This window comes from Esox lucius, chromosome 1, assembly GCF_011004845.1.
Source record: "Esox lucius isolate fEsoLuc1 chromosome 1, fEsoLuc1.pri, whole genome shotgun sequence".
In the NCBI taxonomy this organism is placed as follows: domain Eukaryota; kingdom Metazoa; phylum Chordata; class Actinopteri; order Esociformes; family Esocidae; genus Esox; species Esox lucius.
The window spans coordinates 1871993-1891632 of record NC_047569.1 but is presented as its reverse complement, the minus strand read 5'-3'; the positions used below and the strand labels follow the sequence as shown (position 1 = coordinate 1891632).

At 40.4% G+C, this 19640-nt stretch overlaps 1 protein-coding gene and 1 long non-coding RNA gene across 3 annotated transcripts in view; both read left to right on the top strand.

Annotated features, from left to right (window-relative positions):
• The window catches only part of LOC105006651 (interleukin-1 receptor accessory protein), a 123276-nt gene that overhangs the window by 60555 nt on the left and 43081 nt on the right, over nucleotides 1-19640 (top strand). The gene's annotated exons all lie outside the window — the stretch shown is intronic.
• LOC105006649 lies at nucleotides 9203-11657 on the top strand. Its single transcript, XR_827440.4, has 3 exons — nucleotides 9203-9400; nucleotides 9526-9610; nucleotides 10695-11657. It is a non-coding gene; the product is annotated as an uncharacterized LOC105006649 (long non-coding RNA).

Here is a 19640-nt window from a genome sequence, read left to right as displayed (position 1 = left end):
AGGGGACATGTTTTAATCATGATGTGATGTTGAGTCTGATCTGCTGAACACCGTTAACACTGATAATAACCTGTTGATGTCAAAATGTTTCTTGACCTTTATAATCTGAGGTGGGGACGGGTTTGATGACTGTCATACATTGAGTTATGTGTCGGAGTGTGTTGTGTAAATTGTCTTGTTTACATTTATTTTCATTTGAGGAAAAATAAGACCTGGTTGGTCAGATATTCCTTTTGTTGTTTTTCGTCTTAGTCATTTGTAACATAAGTGTATGGCCCTTTTCTTTTCATTAGGAATTGAATTGTTCTTGTAATATTTTATCAAACATGTAATGTTTTTCTTTAAATGTTTGATAGGGGGAAGTTTGGAATCTGAGCATTAACAATTACAATATGTACGTTTCATTGGAAGTGAATGTGCCTAGATAATGAGAACAACAGAAACATCTCTGTTTAGATTATCTCTCTGTAGGTTGTGCTCTCATGGCCATCTGGCATGGGGGTTGACTTCTAGAAACATGATCTTTGCTAGGTAGAAACACCCTTAATGTATATGTTAGCTGGCAACTATCTTTACAGTGAGAAGATAATGGAACGTTCACCGAATCACATCTGTGCTGCAATTTTCCAATAAACGTGAGCGAACTTCTCCCTCGATTTGATATAGGTTCTGCATTATTTGACCACTATACGAAACCGCCGATTTCTAACACCTGTGAGATTAAAAGGTGCCAAAAGGTTGAAAGATGAATGGCCGTATAGGTCTATAGGCCACAACGACTGATGCAATCCAACTGTAAATCGGCCTTAAGGTGGCGCTGTCGCAAGCCTCCCTATTGGCCAACTTTTAAACCTCACGATGCCCACCCCTTGTGACATAGTCTTGAAAATTGGTACCTAGGTCAATCTCCTCACAATTACATGTTTTCTGATTGGAACTCATAAAGTCCGCCATATTGGATTTTCCATTATTTAGAATTTTGTGAAAATGGCCTCAAATGATACTCCTGTAGCACCTGAGGTCCAATCTTCACGTCCTTTGTCATTTGGCATCTATGGAATGATGTCTTCAAACGCTCTGTAAGCCAGGCAAGTGTGGCAAAAAACATGGCCGCTGTTGACCAATAAACGTGTGTGGGTGTGGTTTTGGGCCACACCTGTGGCTTTTTAAATTGCAATTAGTGTCTGTGTATAAATAGTCAATGAGTTTGTTAGCTCTCACGTGGATGCACTGAGCAGGCTAGATACTGAGCCATAGGGAGCAGAAAATAATTGTCAAAAGACCTGCGTAACAAGGTAATGGTAATGGAACTTAATAAAGAAATAAAAATATATCCAAAGCCTTGCAAATGCTAGTCAGTACTGTTCAATCACTTATTAACAAGGGGAAAATTCAGGAATCTTTTGATACCAAGCCAAGGTCAGGTAGACCAAGAAAGATTTCCGGCAACACTGCCAGAAGAATTGTTCAGGATACAAAGAAAAATACAGGCTTCTCTGGAAAAAGACGGTGTGGTTGTTTCAAGGAGCACAATACGACGATACAAAAATGAGCTACATGTTCGAGTTGCCAGAAAGAAGCCTTTACTGCACCAATGACACAAAAAAACCTGGTTACAATATGCCAGACAACACCTTGATAGGCCTCGCAGCACCTTGATAGCCCTCTTCTTTTGACGAGTACAAAACAGACTTTGATGGTCACGACCATAAGCGCTATGTTTGGAGAGGGGTCAACAAGGCCTATATTGAACAGAATACCATCTGTGAAGCATGGTGGTAGCTCACTGATGTTTTGGGGTGTGCGAGCTCTAAAGGCACAGGGAATCTGTTGAAAATTGATGGCAAGAAGAATGCAGCATGTTATCAGAAAATACTGCCAGACAATTTGTATTATTCTGCACGAAAGCTGCGCATGGGACGCACTTGGACTTTCCAGCACGACAATGACCCTAAGCACAAGGCCAAATTGACCCTCCAATGGTTAAGGCAGAAAAAGGTGAAGGTTCTGGAGTGGACATCAGTCTCCTACCCTTAATATCATCGAGACACTCTGGGGACATCTCAAACGTGCAGATTATTACAAAAGACTGCACGCTGTCATTGATGCTAAAGGGGGCAATACACAGTATTAAGAACTAAGGGCATGCAGACTTTTGAACAGGGGTCAGTTAATTTTTTAGGTTTTATGATTTTGCCTTTCTGTTATGACCTATAGTTGAATGTGAATCCCATAAGATATAAAATACCTGTGTTTTGCCTGCTCACTTGTTTTTTGTACAAATGGTACATACATTGAGGGAAAAAAGTATTTGATCCCCTACTGATTTTATATTTTTGCCCACTGACAAAGAACTTATCAGTCTATAATTTTAATGGTAGGTTTATTAGAACAGTGAGAGACAGAATAATAAAAAACAAAAACTGAAAAACGCATGTCAAGAATTCTATTAATTGATTTGCACACTCTTAATGGGAGTGCTCCCAATCTCAGCTTGTTACCTGTATAAAAGACACCTGTCCACAGAGTGGAATTAATCAATCAGATTCCAAACTCTCCACCATGGTCAAGACCAAAGAGCTGTCCAAGGATGTCAGGGACAAGTTTATAGACCTACACAAGGCTGGATTGGGCTAAGAGACCATCGCCAAGCAGCATGGTGAATAGGTGACAACAGTTGGTGTGATTATTCGCAAATAGAAGCAACACATAAAAACTGTCAATCACCCTTGGTCTGGGGCTCCATGCAAGATCTCACCTCGTGGAGTTGCAATGATCATGAGAACGGTGAGGAATCAGCCCAGAACTACATGGGAGGATCTTGTCAATGATCTCAAGACAGCTGGGACCATAGTCACCAAGAAAACAATTGGTAGCACACTACACAGTGAAGAACTGAAATCCTGCCGCGCCCGCAAGGTCCCCCTGCTCAAGAAAGCACATGTACAGGCCCGACTGAAGTTTGTCAATAAACATCTAAATTGTTCAGAGGAGAACTGGGAGAAAGTGTTGTGGTCAGATGAGACCATAATCCAGCTCTTTGGCAACAACTCAACTGTTTGGAGGAGGAGGAATGCTGCCTACGACCCCAAGACCCACAAGCGACTTTGAGTCCAAGAAAAGCGCTATATAAATTCCATTTATTGTTATTATTATTATTAAGAACACCATCCCCACTGTCAAACGGGGGACAGGACAGCTTCACCGCATTAAAGGGACGATGGACTGGGGCCATGTACCGTCAAATCTTGGTTGAGAACCTCCTTCCCTCAGCCAGGGCGTTTAAAATGGGTTGTGGATGTGTATTCGAGCATGACAATGACCCAAAACACACAGCCAAAGCAACAAAGGAGTGGGTCAAGAAGAAGCACATTAAGGTCCTGGAATGGCCTAACCAGTTTCCAGACCTTAATCCCAAAGAAAATCTGTGGAGGGAGCCGATGGTTCGAGTTGCCAATGTCAGCCTCGAAACCTTAATGACTTGGAGAAGATCTGCAAAGAGGAGTGGGACAAAGTACCTCATGAGATGTGTGCAAACCTGGTGGCCAACTACACTGAACAAAATTATAAATGCAACACTTTTCTTTTTGCCCCCATTCATCATGAGCTGAACTCAAACATCTAAGACTTTCTCTATGTACACAAAAAAACTATTTCTCTCATATTGTTCGCAGATCTGTCTAAATCCGTATTAGTGAGCACTTCTCTTTTGCCGAGATAATCCATCCACCTCAAGACGCTGATCAGACAGCATGATTATTGCACAGGTGTGTCTTAGGCTGGCCACAATAAAAGGCCACTCTAAAATGTGCAGTTCCATCACACAGCACAATGCCACAGATGTCGCAAGTTTTGAGGGAGCATGTGATTGGCATTCTGACTGCAGGAATGTCCACCAGAGCCCGTGAATTGAATGTACATTTCTCTAACATAAGCTGTCTCCAAAGGCGTTTCAGAGAATTTGGCAGTACATGTAACCGAAGACCACGTGTAACCACACCAGCCCAGGACCTCCACATCCAGCATCTTCACCTCGAAGATCGTCTGAGACCAGCCACCCAGACAGCTGCTGCAACAATCGGTTTGCATAACCAAATAATTTCTGCACAAACTGTCAGAAACCATCTCAGGGAAGCTCATCTGCATGTTCGTTGTCCTCATCGGGGTCTCGACCTGACTGTAGTTCATCATCGTAACTGACTTGAGTGGGCAAATGCTCACATTCGATGGCGTCTGGCATTTTGGAGAGGTGTTCTCTTCACGGATGAGTCCCGGTTTTCACTGTACAGGGCAGATGGCAGAAAGTGTGTATGGCGTTGTGTGAGTGAGCGGTTTGCTGATGTCAACGTTGTGGATCGAGTGGCCAATGGTGGCGGTGGGGTTATGGTATGGACAGGCGTGTGTTATGGACAACGAACACAGGTGCATTTTATTGATGGCATTTTGAATGCATAGAGATACTGTGACGAGATCCTGAGGCCAGATTGGACACATTTGTGAAAAATATTTGAGAATTAGGCCTTTTGTGTACATAGAGAAAGTCTTAGATGTTTAAATTCAGCTCATGATAAATAGGGGCAAAAACAAAAGTGTTGCGTTTATAATTTTGTTCAGTGTACAAGAAATGTCTGACCTAGGTGGCAAAACCCTTCTTGGTAATCACAAAGTACTAAGTCATGTTTTGCAGAGGGGTCGAATACTTATTTCACTCATTAAAATGCAAATCAAGATTTTTGTTTTTGTCTCTCTTACTGTTCAAATAAACCTACCATTAAAATTATAGACTGATCATTTCTTTGTCAGTGGGCAAACATACAAAATCAGCAGGGGACCAAATATTTTTTCCCCTCACTGTATATTACCAAATCTCCAAGGGTACGGAAACTTTTGAGCACAACTGTTGAGTGTATGCTAGGCTGTACTGAGTGAATAAGCTAAGAACTATTACATTCTTGCTAATTTGCAACAACTGGGTAGACACTGAGCCATGTGATGCACAACACCATCTTGGTCAGTTTTTTTTTTTATTATTTATTGCAGCATTCGTCCTTTACTTTAAAAACATCTCAGGACAATACACAACACAGTACTATAAGCCCATTGGCTGATTAAAAAAATCCAGAAATCACATTATATGATTTTTAAGTAATTTATTTGCATTTTATTGCATGACATAAGTATTTGATACATCAGAAAAGCCCTCCTTAGTTGCCCTGGCTGTGTGTTTCGTGTCGTAGTCATGCTGGAAGACCCAGCCACGACCCATCTTCAATGCGCTTACTGAGGGAAGGTCTCGCAATACATGGCCCTATCCATCCTCCCCTCAATACGGTGCAGTCGTCCTGTCCCCTTTGTAGAAAAGCATCCCTAAAGAATGATGTTTCCACCTCCATGCTTCACGGTTGGGATGGTGTTCTTGGGGTTGTACTCCTTCTTCCTCCAAACATGGCGAGTAGAGTTTAGACTAAAAAGCTCTATTTTTGTCTCATCAGACCACATGACCTTCTCCCATTCCTCCTCTGGATCATCCAGATGGTCATTGGCAAACTTCAGACGGGCCTGGACATGCGCTGGCTTGAGCAGGGGAACATTGCGTGCGCTGCAGGATTTGAATCCATTACGGCGTAGTGTGTTACTAATGGTTTTCTTTGAGACAGTGGTACCAGCTCTCTTCAGGTCATTGACCAGGTCCTGCCGTGTGTTCTGGGCTGATCCCTCACCTTCCTCATGATCATTGATGCCCCACGAGGTGAGATCTTGCATGGTGCCCCAGACCGAGGGAGATTGACCATCATCTTGAACGTCTTCCATTTTCTAATAATTGCACCAGCAGTTGTTGTCTTATCACCAAGCTGCTTGCCTATTGACCTGTAGCCAATCCCAGCCTTGTGCAGGTCTACAGTTTTATCCCTGATGTCCTTACACAGCTCTCTGGTCTTGGCCATTGTGGAAAGGTTGGAGTCTGTTTGATTGTGTGGACAGGTGTCTTTTATACAGGTTACGAGTTCAAACAGGTGCAGTTAATACAGGTAATGAGTGGAGAACAAAAGGGCTTCTTAAAGAAAAACTAACAGGTTTGTGAGAGACGGAATTCTTACTGGTTGGTAGGTGTTCAAATACTTATGTCATGCAATAAAATGCAAATTAATTATTTAAAAATCATACAATGTGATTTTCTGGATTTTTGTTTTAGATTCCGTCTCTCACAGTTGAAGTGTACCTATGATAAAAATTAGACCTCTACATGCTTTGTAAGTAGGAAAACCTGCAAAATCGGCGTATCAAATACTTGTTCTCCCCACTGTAGTTAGCATGAAAATTATACAATATGGTATGTAGGGTAAAAGACAAAAACTGTACACATCATTAACCCAATGTTGGAAGGATGTTTTTTCCTGTCCAATGGTGACCCCATGTAGTTTTTTTACATACTGGTCTGGTTCATACAACACTTGAAGATCTTCATACATAGATGCCAAATGTCGAACTACATCAAGATTGGTCATTTGCTGCCATATGAATAGTGTTTTAAGTGTTTTTCAAAATAATTAAGATGGCTGAAAATCCATGATGGTGATTTTTTTGATAAATTATGATTTATATGGTCTTTGTGTTTTTGAGTTGCCACAGTATGCAGTAGACTGGCATGTGTTGAGGTCAATATTAGATCAAAAAGGGCAAAAAAGAAACCGCTCACTTGTAGAAACCTGTCAGTCAATCAATGTTTTGAGGAATGAAAAATGTGGGAGGAGCAAACTAAACTACTAAATTACAACTAAACAAAACAATAAGTACATCAGAGTGTCTAATTTAAGAAAAGGACAGCTCATGTCCTCAGCTTCATTGAATTCCTTTCTGCCATTTGTAACCTAATACCAACCTTAACACATGCCAGTGCATTACATACTGTGACAATTCAATAACACAGACAACATTAAGTTGAATTTAAATGAACCAAATAGATTTCAGCTTGGTTTAATATAATGGACAATTATTTTCTAATACCAAACAAGCATTTTAGAATTATTTAAGGATGAGGTGTTGTAAAAACTTCCCTTAGTGTCTTTCAGAATTCACCTAGCAAAAGTACACACTGAAAATGGAAAACACTATTGCAAAGATAATGTTAAAAATTATTTAAAAACTAGACAAGCAACTTCGACACTTAAGTTAGTAAAATACAGCGAAAACCAGGAGTCTTATTGTTGCTACGGAATCTCTAATGTTGCCAGCATGACGCTACTCAGTGAAAGTAACCCAATAGGCTCTGTGCACAAGCGTATGGACGAACTTCCGCTTTAGCCAGATGTCGGCATATCAGTTTCCGGTTTACTTAAGGCGATCATCACCCACGTCGCCCAGAATTTCAGTTTTTAGTAGATGTCTCCAAGACCTGCCTAAAATAAGCATTAGTGATGTCCATCGAATTGTTGATGCCTGGTCCCTTGCTCTAACAAGCAAGCGGAACAAGGGATTCAAACTCTACGTATCGAGTTATCTGCACAACTACGAGGGTAAGCAGTTTACTGTGGTGTGCCGGCCGGCTATCGGCTAAGCTAGTTAGCGACATGTTCCTTTTTAGTGTAGTATTAGGCAGGACAATAGAACGCATAAAAATTCACCCTAGCCTCAATTACGGCAAAAGAACGCTGGCTGAGCTGGAACGCTAGCGCGTCCCAATAGCAAGTGAATTGAAACAAACCTTCGTTCAGCCTCTTCTAACCTGAATGAAGCTTAAAATTCCATAGCCTCAAAAAAGCACCAAAACAGGTCTCCTCTTTTATTTTACTACTGTAACCTAATTTCACAAAACTGAAAAATAACTGGCATAGGAAGTAAACATCTGGTCCTATATGGTATTAATTGCGCTTTAACCTGCGTTACGTGGAAATATAAAAAATAAATCACCTTTTCTGACTATTTCTAGTCATTGAATGGCACAAGCCATATTTTATTAAAAAGAGGACATTCTCCTGATTTAAATGATGACTTGTACCTTGAAACTTAAATGAGTTACGTACATTATATTTCTTTTTTTTTTCTCTGTAAAACAGCATCACTCATCTTGTTGTGAGTTTAGGTGTTTACTAATGCGGATTAGTATTAGTAAGTAAACCGGAAACTGCAATACCAACTTCTAGACAAAAGCGGAAGTTCCTCAATACGCTGGTGCACATTTAAAATTAGGGGTAAGGCTCAATTGACCTCTCGCCGGCCCCTCCCCCAAAACGGCCATTGTCCAATCACACATCATAGCAACCGTTACTATGTGAGCAGGTACGACAAACATTGATTCCAAGCAAGATGGTGAAGCGGTGCGCCCACGGCGTTTGTAAATCGGACACTAGATACCCCGAGAGATTGTCTGGAGAAGTTGTGTTCTTTCCATTTCCAAAGCCAAAAACACAACATGAGCGGTGCCTACAATGGATAAAACAGTGTGGACGGCCCCACTCCCAGTTAAATGTGTCTGCTCAAAGGTAAGGCTAACCACTAACTAGTTACTGTGTTGTCTAGATCTACTACCTAGAGGCAAGAACACAAATTGGACCAAAGTTATGATTACCATGGATATCATTGCCAGAATGTTAACCTACTAAGTTTAACGAGCCCTTTAGCTTTAGCCAACATTAGTTAACATGTTAGCTAACACTAGCTACATTAGCTGATGTTGTGTTGGGTCTTTGAACTCTATTTTTCGTCAGTTTACAACAAAGTTGAACATAGCGCCTGTGATGGCAATTTCTAAAATCCAAGTAATTCTATGAAAATGGTAGGTAAGACAGGAGAAATCAATTGCGCAATAAATGGTTTTAATCTTGCTTGCAAGGATAAAGTATACAGGTTACAAAGTAACAGTGGATAGTCTCTAAATAAAAACATCATTTCGACAGTATTTATTACATAGGAAAGGGGTGTGGTAAGATGCTGCCATCTGTTTCATGTCAATCAAACACCTTTCCCTTTGTTCTATCAGACACGTCAAATGCTATCTTCCCCCACCTTATCCTTCCTGCCATAATGTTTACTGTAGTGTTTACCCAAAGGGGCCAACTGACCTTACTGCCCCCTGTTGTATCTTCTCCTATCCTGTCCTAAAACCCATTGATCTCCATCTGGACAGACAATAGATGTCCCCTATGCAAATACCAGATCCCACACATTCCTGTACCTATCTTAACAGTGGGACTCAGTCCTTTACTCAGTTAGAATACATTGTATATAGAAATTTCCACAACACGCCTCAACAAGCTACTTTAAATAATTTAGTTTTTATCTTTCATGTAACATTTTATGAACGGAAAACCTACCCTGAGTTCCCCAATCCCGTAAATGCTGTGCAAGGGCCTAACCCAGCTAAGGAGAAGCTTGGAGGCTGTCGAAAGTCGCCCAAAAAACGGTAGGCCAATTTATAAATATGTTGATAAGCACTAATGGTAATAGTGCTTATCAGCATGTTACATTTATATGTTACTGTAAATAAGTTAAAGGGTGATGATGCTCATGTACAAACCGTGTGTGCAGACGCAGAGTCTGTGTGCAGGATGCCTCCTCCGGGTCCACCTCCATACTGATGCAAGAGAGAGTCTACAACATGCTGTTGAAAGTGGTGAGTGGAACGCATTTTTCACATTACTACTGGCGTAAATGTATTTACTGTATTGTTTTCCATTTTCAGTTTAACTTTTGCCAAAAGTAACTCAGTAGTGTAACTCAGTTAAAAAAAAAAAGAACAATAATATGTAATATATTATTTTTTTAAAGCTGTAATGAGTAATATAGAATACATTACAATGTTAAAGTAACTTGCTCAACACTGTGAACCAATCAATAGAACAAAATAGTAATCACTGGCACATAATATAGTAAAGAAGAATGCATCAATCTTGCACTTCATTTGTTACCATTTTGCAACATCAAAGTGTATTCTCTCTAGGTGGTAGTCTTCTTCACATTTTACAAAGTAATCACACCAGGACATACCTGAGAGACCAAGCTGCCCCATTATTTGATAATGATGGGCATGACACTTTTTTAATTTATAGCTGCCATCAGCCTGCTTGCAAAGGTAGGGACACTCTGTGAAGCTATTCTTGGAAGGACACTTAATTTGTAAAAGCCCGTAGTTTGAGCTTTCACTCCCTCTCTCTATCACCTTACGGTCAGGTGACGTACCAAGGTGTGGGGCATTGGGATTTACAACAAAACCACATGGATACACTAGATGACCTGGGAGCATTGTGTAATGTATCGCTGCTATAGGCTCTTGTTCTGTGCCTCTTTTCATGGCCTTAGTTAGAACTGATCCTGCGCTCTTTATACTTTTAGCTAGTTTTTCATGGTCAGCTCTCCTAGAGCAGATTCTTTTAAAAGAACTTGATGTGATTTGGCCAGACCTTGCGTTAAACCATAAGTTGTTTGTGCTCTGTTCTCTGGTCTCCTGTTCCAGAGCTATAGATTCAGGCAAAGAAATGCTCAGTTCTGTGTAATGATGCATGGCACTTTCATTCAGCACTGTGCAGAAGCCGGTAGGTTGGGATGGCAGGGGAAAGTTGGGCATGTCATCTGGTTGTCTAACTGTAGCTGCTCCAGGGTCAACACAAGGCTCTCCAATTTGACTAACCAGTGGCATCTGTAAAAGGTGAGAACAATAAATTATAATCATTAATGTGCAAACATATTTTTCTTTACAGAGAGTCCTGAGCACCCCCCACTTCCTGGATGCCAGCTGGAAAGGGAGTCCTGTCAGAGCACTGAAAAGGAGAAGGAATTGGAAGCAGAAAACAACAACATTAAATTGCAATTGTCAAGAAACTGAATTAAAAAGCCTAAAAGCACAAATTGGCCCCTTTAAAAAGAAAACTCTTAACACCTGAACTTCTTCAAAGCAGTGAAATGCACAAGATATTGGAATACAGTACAGGGTTTACATATGAACAATTCAATCAACTGTGCACAATATTTGACATTCCAAATGATCCACACACCACTCAAATAAATGTACCCTTAAACTACAAGCACAATGATTGGCAAATAGCAGAGATGTCCTCCGTACCCAGTTGCTGTTTGTTTTAATGAAACTCTGCAACAATGAAGACTTAAAAAGCCTTGCCTTCAGATTTGATATAAACATGCAAGCAGCAAGTAATATTTTCAATTCTTGGATTCATTATGTTTGATGTATTAGGTGAATTACCAATTTGGCCTCACAGAGACGTCATAACACAAAACATGCCCGAAACTTACAAAGTAGACTACCTGACCACATTTGCAATATTAGACTGCACAGAGCTAAAAATTTAAAGGCCAAAGCCAGAGCTATTCATACTACAAAATTACAAACACACTAAAATCATTAGTTGCCTGTGACCCTGTGGTGCTGTGATTTTTTTCATCTGCCCTGTTTACAGGAGCAATGTCAGACAAGGAGCTAGTCAGGCAGTGTGGCATCCTCCCGCTACTAGAGAAACGAATAGACAGTGGCTATTTGCAAAGAGGGGATGGCATTATGGCTGATAAGGGCTTTTTAATCGAGGAAGAGATGCAGGTACTTGGACTGAAGTTAAACCTGCCACCGTTTTCAAGGTCTAAGAGGCAAATGCCAGCTGGGGATGTGCTGGTGACAAAGCGCATTGCAAAGCACAGGGTGCATGTAGAGAGGGTGCAAAGTTCAAGATAGTGTCAGGCAAAATTCCTAATACACGGTTAGGGATTATAAATCACACCTGGTATGTGGTGAGCATGATTTCAAACTTCCAGCCACACATACTAAAGTAAGAGTCAGTCAGGGACAGTAGTAGCAAAGCATGAAAACAAAGTATTGCTACATCATATATTAAAAATGTTTTAACTGTTATTTTTACTGCATTTTGTAAGCCTGCAATAGTAAAGTACTATAGACTTCTGGATATTATGTGGTTCAATCCTTGTTTAATGTGTTTTTGTGTCTGTGTATAATATGTCAGGCCAATGATTATTTTTTTTACATTGTAAAACCATTTTATATTGTAACTTCATGATTTTACTGAAATCCCAATAAACCTGTGAGGGAAAATCTTTAAGTAATGCTACTATTGATTCTGACTGGTTTGTGTACATCTTTGATTGTTCATCTTACCTGGTGGCTTAGACCTTACCCCAATGCATATTTCCTGGCTTCAATTTCTACCTCTGGTGCAGCTTCATCAGCTATGTAGCTTATGGGTGCATCAGTCATCTCAGTAGACCATGTACTCCCTAACTCTTTCCTATAACAATACATGCTGGTGAGTATTGTCATGTGACAGTACACAGAAATATATTCAGAACAGTGTGATGGTACATAATGGTGTTGATGTAGAATACATGGAATGTTGGGGGGGCGTACTTATTATGAACGTAGCTGGACATGATTGGTTTCCGCTTGCGGTTGACTTTGGCCTTAGCTGCCACCACACTACTCACAGGTTGTCCAGTCATTTTTTTACCCCTGGCTTTATGCCCTTGCTGGGGCTGGCCTGTGGAGGAGATGTCATCACTTCTGGCATGGCACAGGTCCAGTGTGTGCATCAGGCCCACAAAATGAGAGCAAAACCCTGGTGAACTAAAGAAGAATTACAGAAGTAGCATTAGCTATTAATGTTATTAGTTATGTTATTAGTATTAGCTGTTTTCAGAATGTTTTATATCCATTGTTGAACATAATTCACAACTAGGAAAAAGCTTTGGCTTAGTTAAAGGTGCATAACAGATAATAATATTTTTTTTATTATACCTTTATTTTTACAGGCAAGTCATTAAGAACACGTTCTTATTTACAATGGCAGTTTAGCTAGCTAACATACCCTTGTATTTTAACAAAATAGCTACTCGCAATAGACAATAATAGACCATAACATATGAAAGAGAACTTACCCGGCAGTGTAAGTATTTTTATATTTTGCATATATCCCTCCACTGCATACTGTAACCCCTTTTGCCTCGATCAGGATATTGCGGAGGTATTGCTCCAAAAAAGGTCACTGACATGCGCGGGTATAACTTCCCGTCATGGCAATCTGTCGCGCTGGTCGTGTTTGACCATTTGTTTGTCGGATGTAGCAACAATAACTAAGGGGGGCGGGGCTCCTCGAAAGGCTAATTGGTTTTTTCTGCAATTTAAACCTGCTGCCAATTCAGTACCATACCATACCATCTTCTTCCGCTTATCCGGGGCCGGGTCGCGGGGGCAGCAGTCTAAGCAGGGATGCCCAGACTTCCCTCTCCCCAGACACTTCCTCTAGCTCTTCCGGGGGGACACCGAGGCGTTCCCAGGCCAGCCGGGAGACATAGTCCCTCCAGCGTGTCCTAGGTCTTCCCCGGGGTCTCCTCCCGGTGGGACGGGACCGGAACACCTTCCCAGGAAGGCGTTCCGGAGGCATCCGAAAAAGATGCCCAAGCCACCTCAGCTGACCCCTCTCGATGTGGAGGAGCAGGGGCTCTACTCTGAGCTCCTCCCGGGTGACCGAGCTTCTCACCCTATCTCTAAGGGATCGCCCGGCCACCCTGCGGAGAAAGCTCATTTCGGCCGCCTGTATCCGGGATCTTGTCCTTTCGGTCATGAGCCAATTCAGTATTCATGGGAAATATACCATACTTCCATAATATGAATACAAAAATACCGTACAATTTGATGTCATATTATGGTGATGATCTATAATAAGTTGCGAAGTGGACCTGTGTTCTGGTCTCGGTCTTGACTCAGACTCGACCCTTTCCCTGCTGTTTTCCGGTCTCGGTCTCACCTCCCTTTGGTCTTGGTCTTGACTTGGTCTCGCGTAAGGTGGTCTCGAACACTGCTCTGTGGCATACAAAACAATAATACAATTTCAAAATTTGGAGGGGACAAGTCCCTAGTGAATTGTCTGCCTTCGTAAAATACCATTTTAAAAAATGTGGCTTTTCAATAGCTTGTTTAACAGTTTCCATTTCCAGTGTACAGGCTACATTAGATCACTTTTGACAGGAAATGTTGCAACAATTTGGCCTATTACATCTATAAACGTTTCCAAAATATACAACAAAAAGGCAAATATCCCTATTACAATACCTAGCCTAATTGAAACTTGAAAACAAATCCAACAGGCCTACCTACGATTTGAATACACAGTGTTGTGTCCTCTTGGAATGCTCGTAATCTTCCGAAATACTACGACCTTCTAAACGAACAATTTAAGCTGTCGATGTGATTGGACGTGACAAGCTCATTGATTATTAATTGACAGGAAATCACATGGCAAAAAACCTTACCGGCTGCAAAAGTAACGTCTTACCAAGGGAAATTAGTTAGAAAGATTATCTGTTCAAAACCTATCTATGTGTACAATGATATGATTTGTGTAAGATTGAACAAGAAACTAACCTTACTGGACACACATACTCTAGACTATTTGTTTAAAAAAACACAGAAACAAATGCTTTAGTCAAACATATAACCAGGAATACCTTCAAATATTATAGTGGGTTTTTTTTACAAGAAATGTGACAAATGTTAAAATAAAGGACTTCTTTATGAGGGGAAAATAAAATTATAAACTTGACTTATGTTGAATAATAATTTTAATAGGGTTAATATTTACACAGGCATTTATCATCCATAGCCTAAACCTTAAGAGGGTTTGCACTGGAATCTAGCTTATGGCAGCAGCAATTTCAACTGCCAAGACTAATTAACTGTTCAAGGAGATTTACAAACACTTAACATTTGCTCTTCCTAAAATAATTATTTCAAAATAATAGTCCAAAAATAAACAAAAAGAAAAACATTAAGGACTGAATGCTGCCATGCTCCCATCAACCCACTCATTCCCCATTGATTCACAGGCACTGCCATGGCTCCTCCCTTAGCTTCAAAAATAGCCCTCCGTAACTGCTAATAGAACCACCAACTCAAAATTCTAGCAGATCTAACCACCCATTACATCAGCTCTTATTTCAAAATAAGAGTTCCTTCAAAATAATAGTCCAAAATAGAGAAAGAGAATAACACAAAACTTTGGGGACTGAATGCTTCCATATTGTTTGAGATATACATTTTCATACAGAACATTTAAATATCATGGTCAAAATATCCTTCACAAGCAAACAGCATGCCAATCCATTCAATTATATCTGAGTAGATGGTGTTTAGGATATTTTACTTCATTCACTTATTGCGGTCAAATCGTATGAGATATCAAAATTACAAAGAATGCAATTGAAGATACTGGGCCCAGGGTCTTTCTCAGCAAACGGCGTGCAAATCCGTTTAGCGGTCTCTGAAGAGATGTCCTTAGAGTGTGTATTGTACAGTTCATAAATGCTCAATGTTTTCAGGGTCATTGTAGTGCTCCCTTAAGGTCTATTTGGTTTATACTGTACAGGTCCATCCATGGACCTGATGTTTAGTGCTATGTTAAAGGGCGTAAGTCTCAGATATTTCTTACAGGATATATAACTTGACAAAGTGCCACCCCCATGTAAAAGTAATTAGCCTATTACACTTGCATCGTTTGAGATATCAACATTCCAAATTTTTTTATTGAAGATACTGGTCCCAGGGTCCATCTCAGCGAACAGATGTTGTTAACGAGTTTTTCCACAACATTTTAAAAGGTCATATTGTTTGAGATATCAACTTTTCTTATACACTCACCTAAAGGATTATTAGGAACACCTGTTCAATTTCTCATTAATGTAATTATCTAATCAACCAATCACATGGCAGTTGCTTCAATGCATTTAGGGGTGTGGTCCTGGTCAAGACAATCTCCTGAACTCCAAACTGAATGTCAGAATGGGAAAGAAAGGTGATTTAAGGGTGGCATGGTTGTTGGTGGCAGACAGGCCGGTCTGAGTATTTCACAATCTGCTCAGTTACTGGGATTTTCACGCCATTTCTAGGGTGTACAAAGAATGGTGTGAAAAGGGAAAAACATCCAGTATGCGGCAGTCCTGTGGGCGAAAATGCCTTGTTGATGCTAGAGGTCAGAGGAGAATGGGCCGACTGATTCAAGCTGATAGAAGAGCAACTTTGACTGAAATAACCACTCGTTACAACCGAGGTATGCAGCAAAGCATTTGTGAAGCCACAACACGCACAACCTTAAGGCGGATGGGCTACAACAGCAGAAGACCCCACCGGGTACCACTCATCTCCACTACAAATAGGAAAAAGAGGCTACAATTTGCACAAGCTCACCAAAATTGGACAGTTGAAGACTGGAAGAATGTTGCCTGGTCTGATGAGTCTCGATTTCTGTTGAGACATTCAGATGGTAGAGTCAGAATTTGGCGTAAACAGAATAAGAACATGGATCCATCATGCCTTGTTACCACTGTGCAGGCTGCTGGTGGTGGTGTAGTGGTGTGGGGGATGTTTTCTTGGCACACTTTAGGCCCCTTAGTGCCAATTGGGCATCGTTTAAATGCCACAGCCTACCTGAGCATTGTTTCTGACCATGTCCATCCCTTTATGACCACCATGTACCCATCCTCTGATGGCTATTTCCAGCAGGAGAGTGCACCATGTCACAAAGCTTGAATCATTTCAAATTGGTTTCTTGAACATGACAATGAGTTCACTGTACTGAAATGGCCCCCACAGTCACCAGATCTCAACCCAATAGAGCATCTTTGGGATGTGGTGGAACGGGAGCTTCGTGCCCTGGATGTGCATCCCACAAATCTCCATCAACTGCAAGATGCTATCCTATCAATATGGGACAACATTTCTAAAGAATGCTTTCAGCACCTTGTTGAATCAATCCCACGTAGAATTAAGGCAGTCCTGAAGGTGAAAGGGGGTCAAACACAGTATTAGTATGGTGTTCCTAATAATCCTTTAGGTGAGTGTATAACTTTTAAAGACAATAGTCCAGTGGTCCTTTACACTGATTGTCAACCAACTCTGTTCAGCTGTTTTGGAGGAGATGTCGTTTAAGTGTGTTTGTATTAACGGCAAAATCGTTGATGTTTATAGCGCCCCCAAGAGGTATTTCTGTATGGGACTTTTCTGTCCTTTCCTGACAGACACATTTTTTAGTATGTTTCGTTTCATAGCTAGTTTGATGTTCCATTTGGGAGTAATGGACTTCTAAAGTCATACACCCGCCCAGCTCAATTTAATTTGCTGATTTTGCCCGTACTATTTGAAAAATCTACTTTCCTTATATAACTTTTAAAGATAATGGTTCAAAGGTCATGCTAATCCGTTCAACGGTCTCGGAGGAGATGTCGTTAACGGGTTTTTCACCAAATTCTAAATGGAGGAAAATCCAAGGGGACGTATTTGGTGAGCATGTGAAGGGGCATGTATGGAACTTGGCTGCATGACTCTACGACATTCGGTTCATGAGATATGCATGCTCAAACCTTCTGATGGGGTCAGAAGAGATAATTATTATAATTTTCTATAAGATATGTTTACTTAAGTATGTGTATTAACAAATGATTGAGCAAACTTTCTTTTAGATAATTTTAATTTCGATGATAAAAGCAACAATAAAACCAATGCCTTTCCAGATTTACATTTATTTGGAAAATGCCCTCCCTATTCTTGCTGTAAAAATATGTTGACTTGGGTAGAGCATGGGCATGTAGCAATGTGTTACTATGACATGTGTTACAACTCAGATTTTTTTATTTAACTGCCATGTCTACAATATAACTTCAACCCTTGTAGCATTTATTTTTTATGAAATAATGATGGCAACATTGCATTCCACTAAACATTTGCTTATATCACGTCATTGTGCAAATGAAAACAGAGAATTAGCTTAGCTACATGAGCATAGATTTGCCACTAAGGCTTGAAAGCATGACAACATCCCTAAATGGTAAAATTATTATTAGCTAAATCGTATGTTTTATTGTTTCTGTCACCGGAATGTTTTTTGAAGGACTAACGTTAGATTAAACTGAGCTTAGTTAAATATATTTCCATTAGCTAACATTACTAGCTAGCTAACGTCGATAGAGCTAACTACCCTGTTAGTTTTTTTTTTTTTACATGAAATAATCATGGCAACGTTGCATTCCACTAAATATTTGACAATAGTTGCAAGTCATTGTGCAAATGAAAACAATGGATTAAATAGCTACTGAGGCTGGAATTCTTAACACCATATCTAAAATGCTAATTATTAATAGCTAAACTGTCTGATATTATATTAATGTCATCACAATAATTTTAGATTGAGTAATTAGCCAGACTCCTAATAAAAGCAAATAGCTGCTAATTAATGAGCCATGTACAGTATAGTGTGAATTCCATGTACAGTATAGTGTGTTGCATTGAGGGTTAAAGAAGGACAAAAATATATAGATTTGCGGGATCTAGCACAGTGCCCCATTTTTTCACATTACATTTCTTCTCATCTCATATTCTCATCTACATTTGTAATTTTAAAAACAGTCCTATTTCGTAAAACACATTCACTGCGGTACTTAAGAGTTTTTCCGTAAAAAATATCCCATTTTAGTAGAGGGATGGAAAATATAAGGCCTTCATACACAGCATTGTCCCAGGCTAAGACTGGCCCCAGGTCAGCTTAGGCTGCGTTCAAACAAGAGTTTGTCAACCCTGGCCTGAGGATTCACACTTGTGTTCCTAAGCCCTGGGCTAATGGACAAATACAACATAATACCATTTTACATCCTATGATAAGTTGCAAATGTTGGGTTCTCTCTGACATGTGAATAATTTTACTGTAGCCTACATCACTGACACATGATTAATGTTACGCTACCATGATTTAATAAACAAATTCATAACATCAACTGATCAAGATGCCCACCCTGTCGGTATTTGCTTTAACAACTTTGTCATAACTACACAAAGAGAGAAAAACGTTAGTCAACCTTAATTATTTCGACATATTTGCTGGATTTACATCCAAAGCAAGCTGCAATAACTACTTCGCTAAGGTAGAGCAGGTATAATGAAACTAAATAACTTTGCAGAGTGAAAGGACCAAAACAGATGAAGCTGTTGGTAACGATATGCATCACAGGCGTATGAAACTTAAGTGAAGGGGCAGGTTTTGTGATTGGACAATAAACGTTCTATGGTTTGTTTTGACCCTGATTCACACTGGTTATTTTGTCATAATTTTTCTGGAGCTAGCCCTGAAAAGTCGGTGCTAACACTGCTCCACAGCATGGCCAGCTAGCCATGGGCTAAGGGTGGTGCTTTCCCACATAAAAATATGCAAGTGTGAACACTTGCTTAGCCATGGGCTTAGGAGGCCCTTAACCCAGGGCTTAGGATGCTCTTAGCCCTAGGCTAAGGTGCAGTGTAAACATATCTAGTGTGTTGCACATGTATTGCACAATCAATCTCCAAAGCAAATGAGCAAATAAAAAACAACAACATCAAAAAAAAAACATTAGATCATGTTCTCTACATTAGCTTACATAAGGTCTAAAAGCATTTATGGGTGCTCCACCTTATAATATTCTTTAACCTATGTAAAGAATTATTGAAATTGTTATTTTGTTTAATTTATAAATTCCCGGTTCCGTGACGTCGACCGGTATGGCGCAGCCGGGGCCCCACCCTGGAGCCAGGCCCGGGGTTGGGGCTCGTACGCGAGCGCCTGATGGCCGGGCCTTTCCCCATGGGGCCCGGCCGGGGTCAGCCC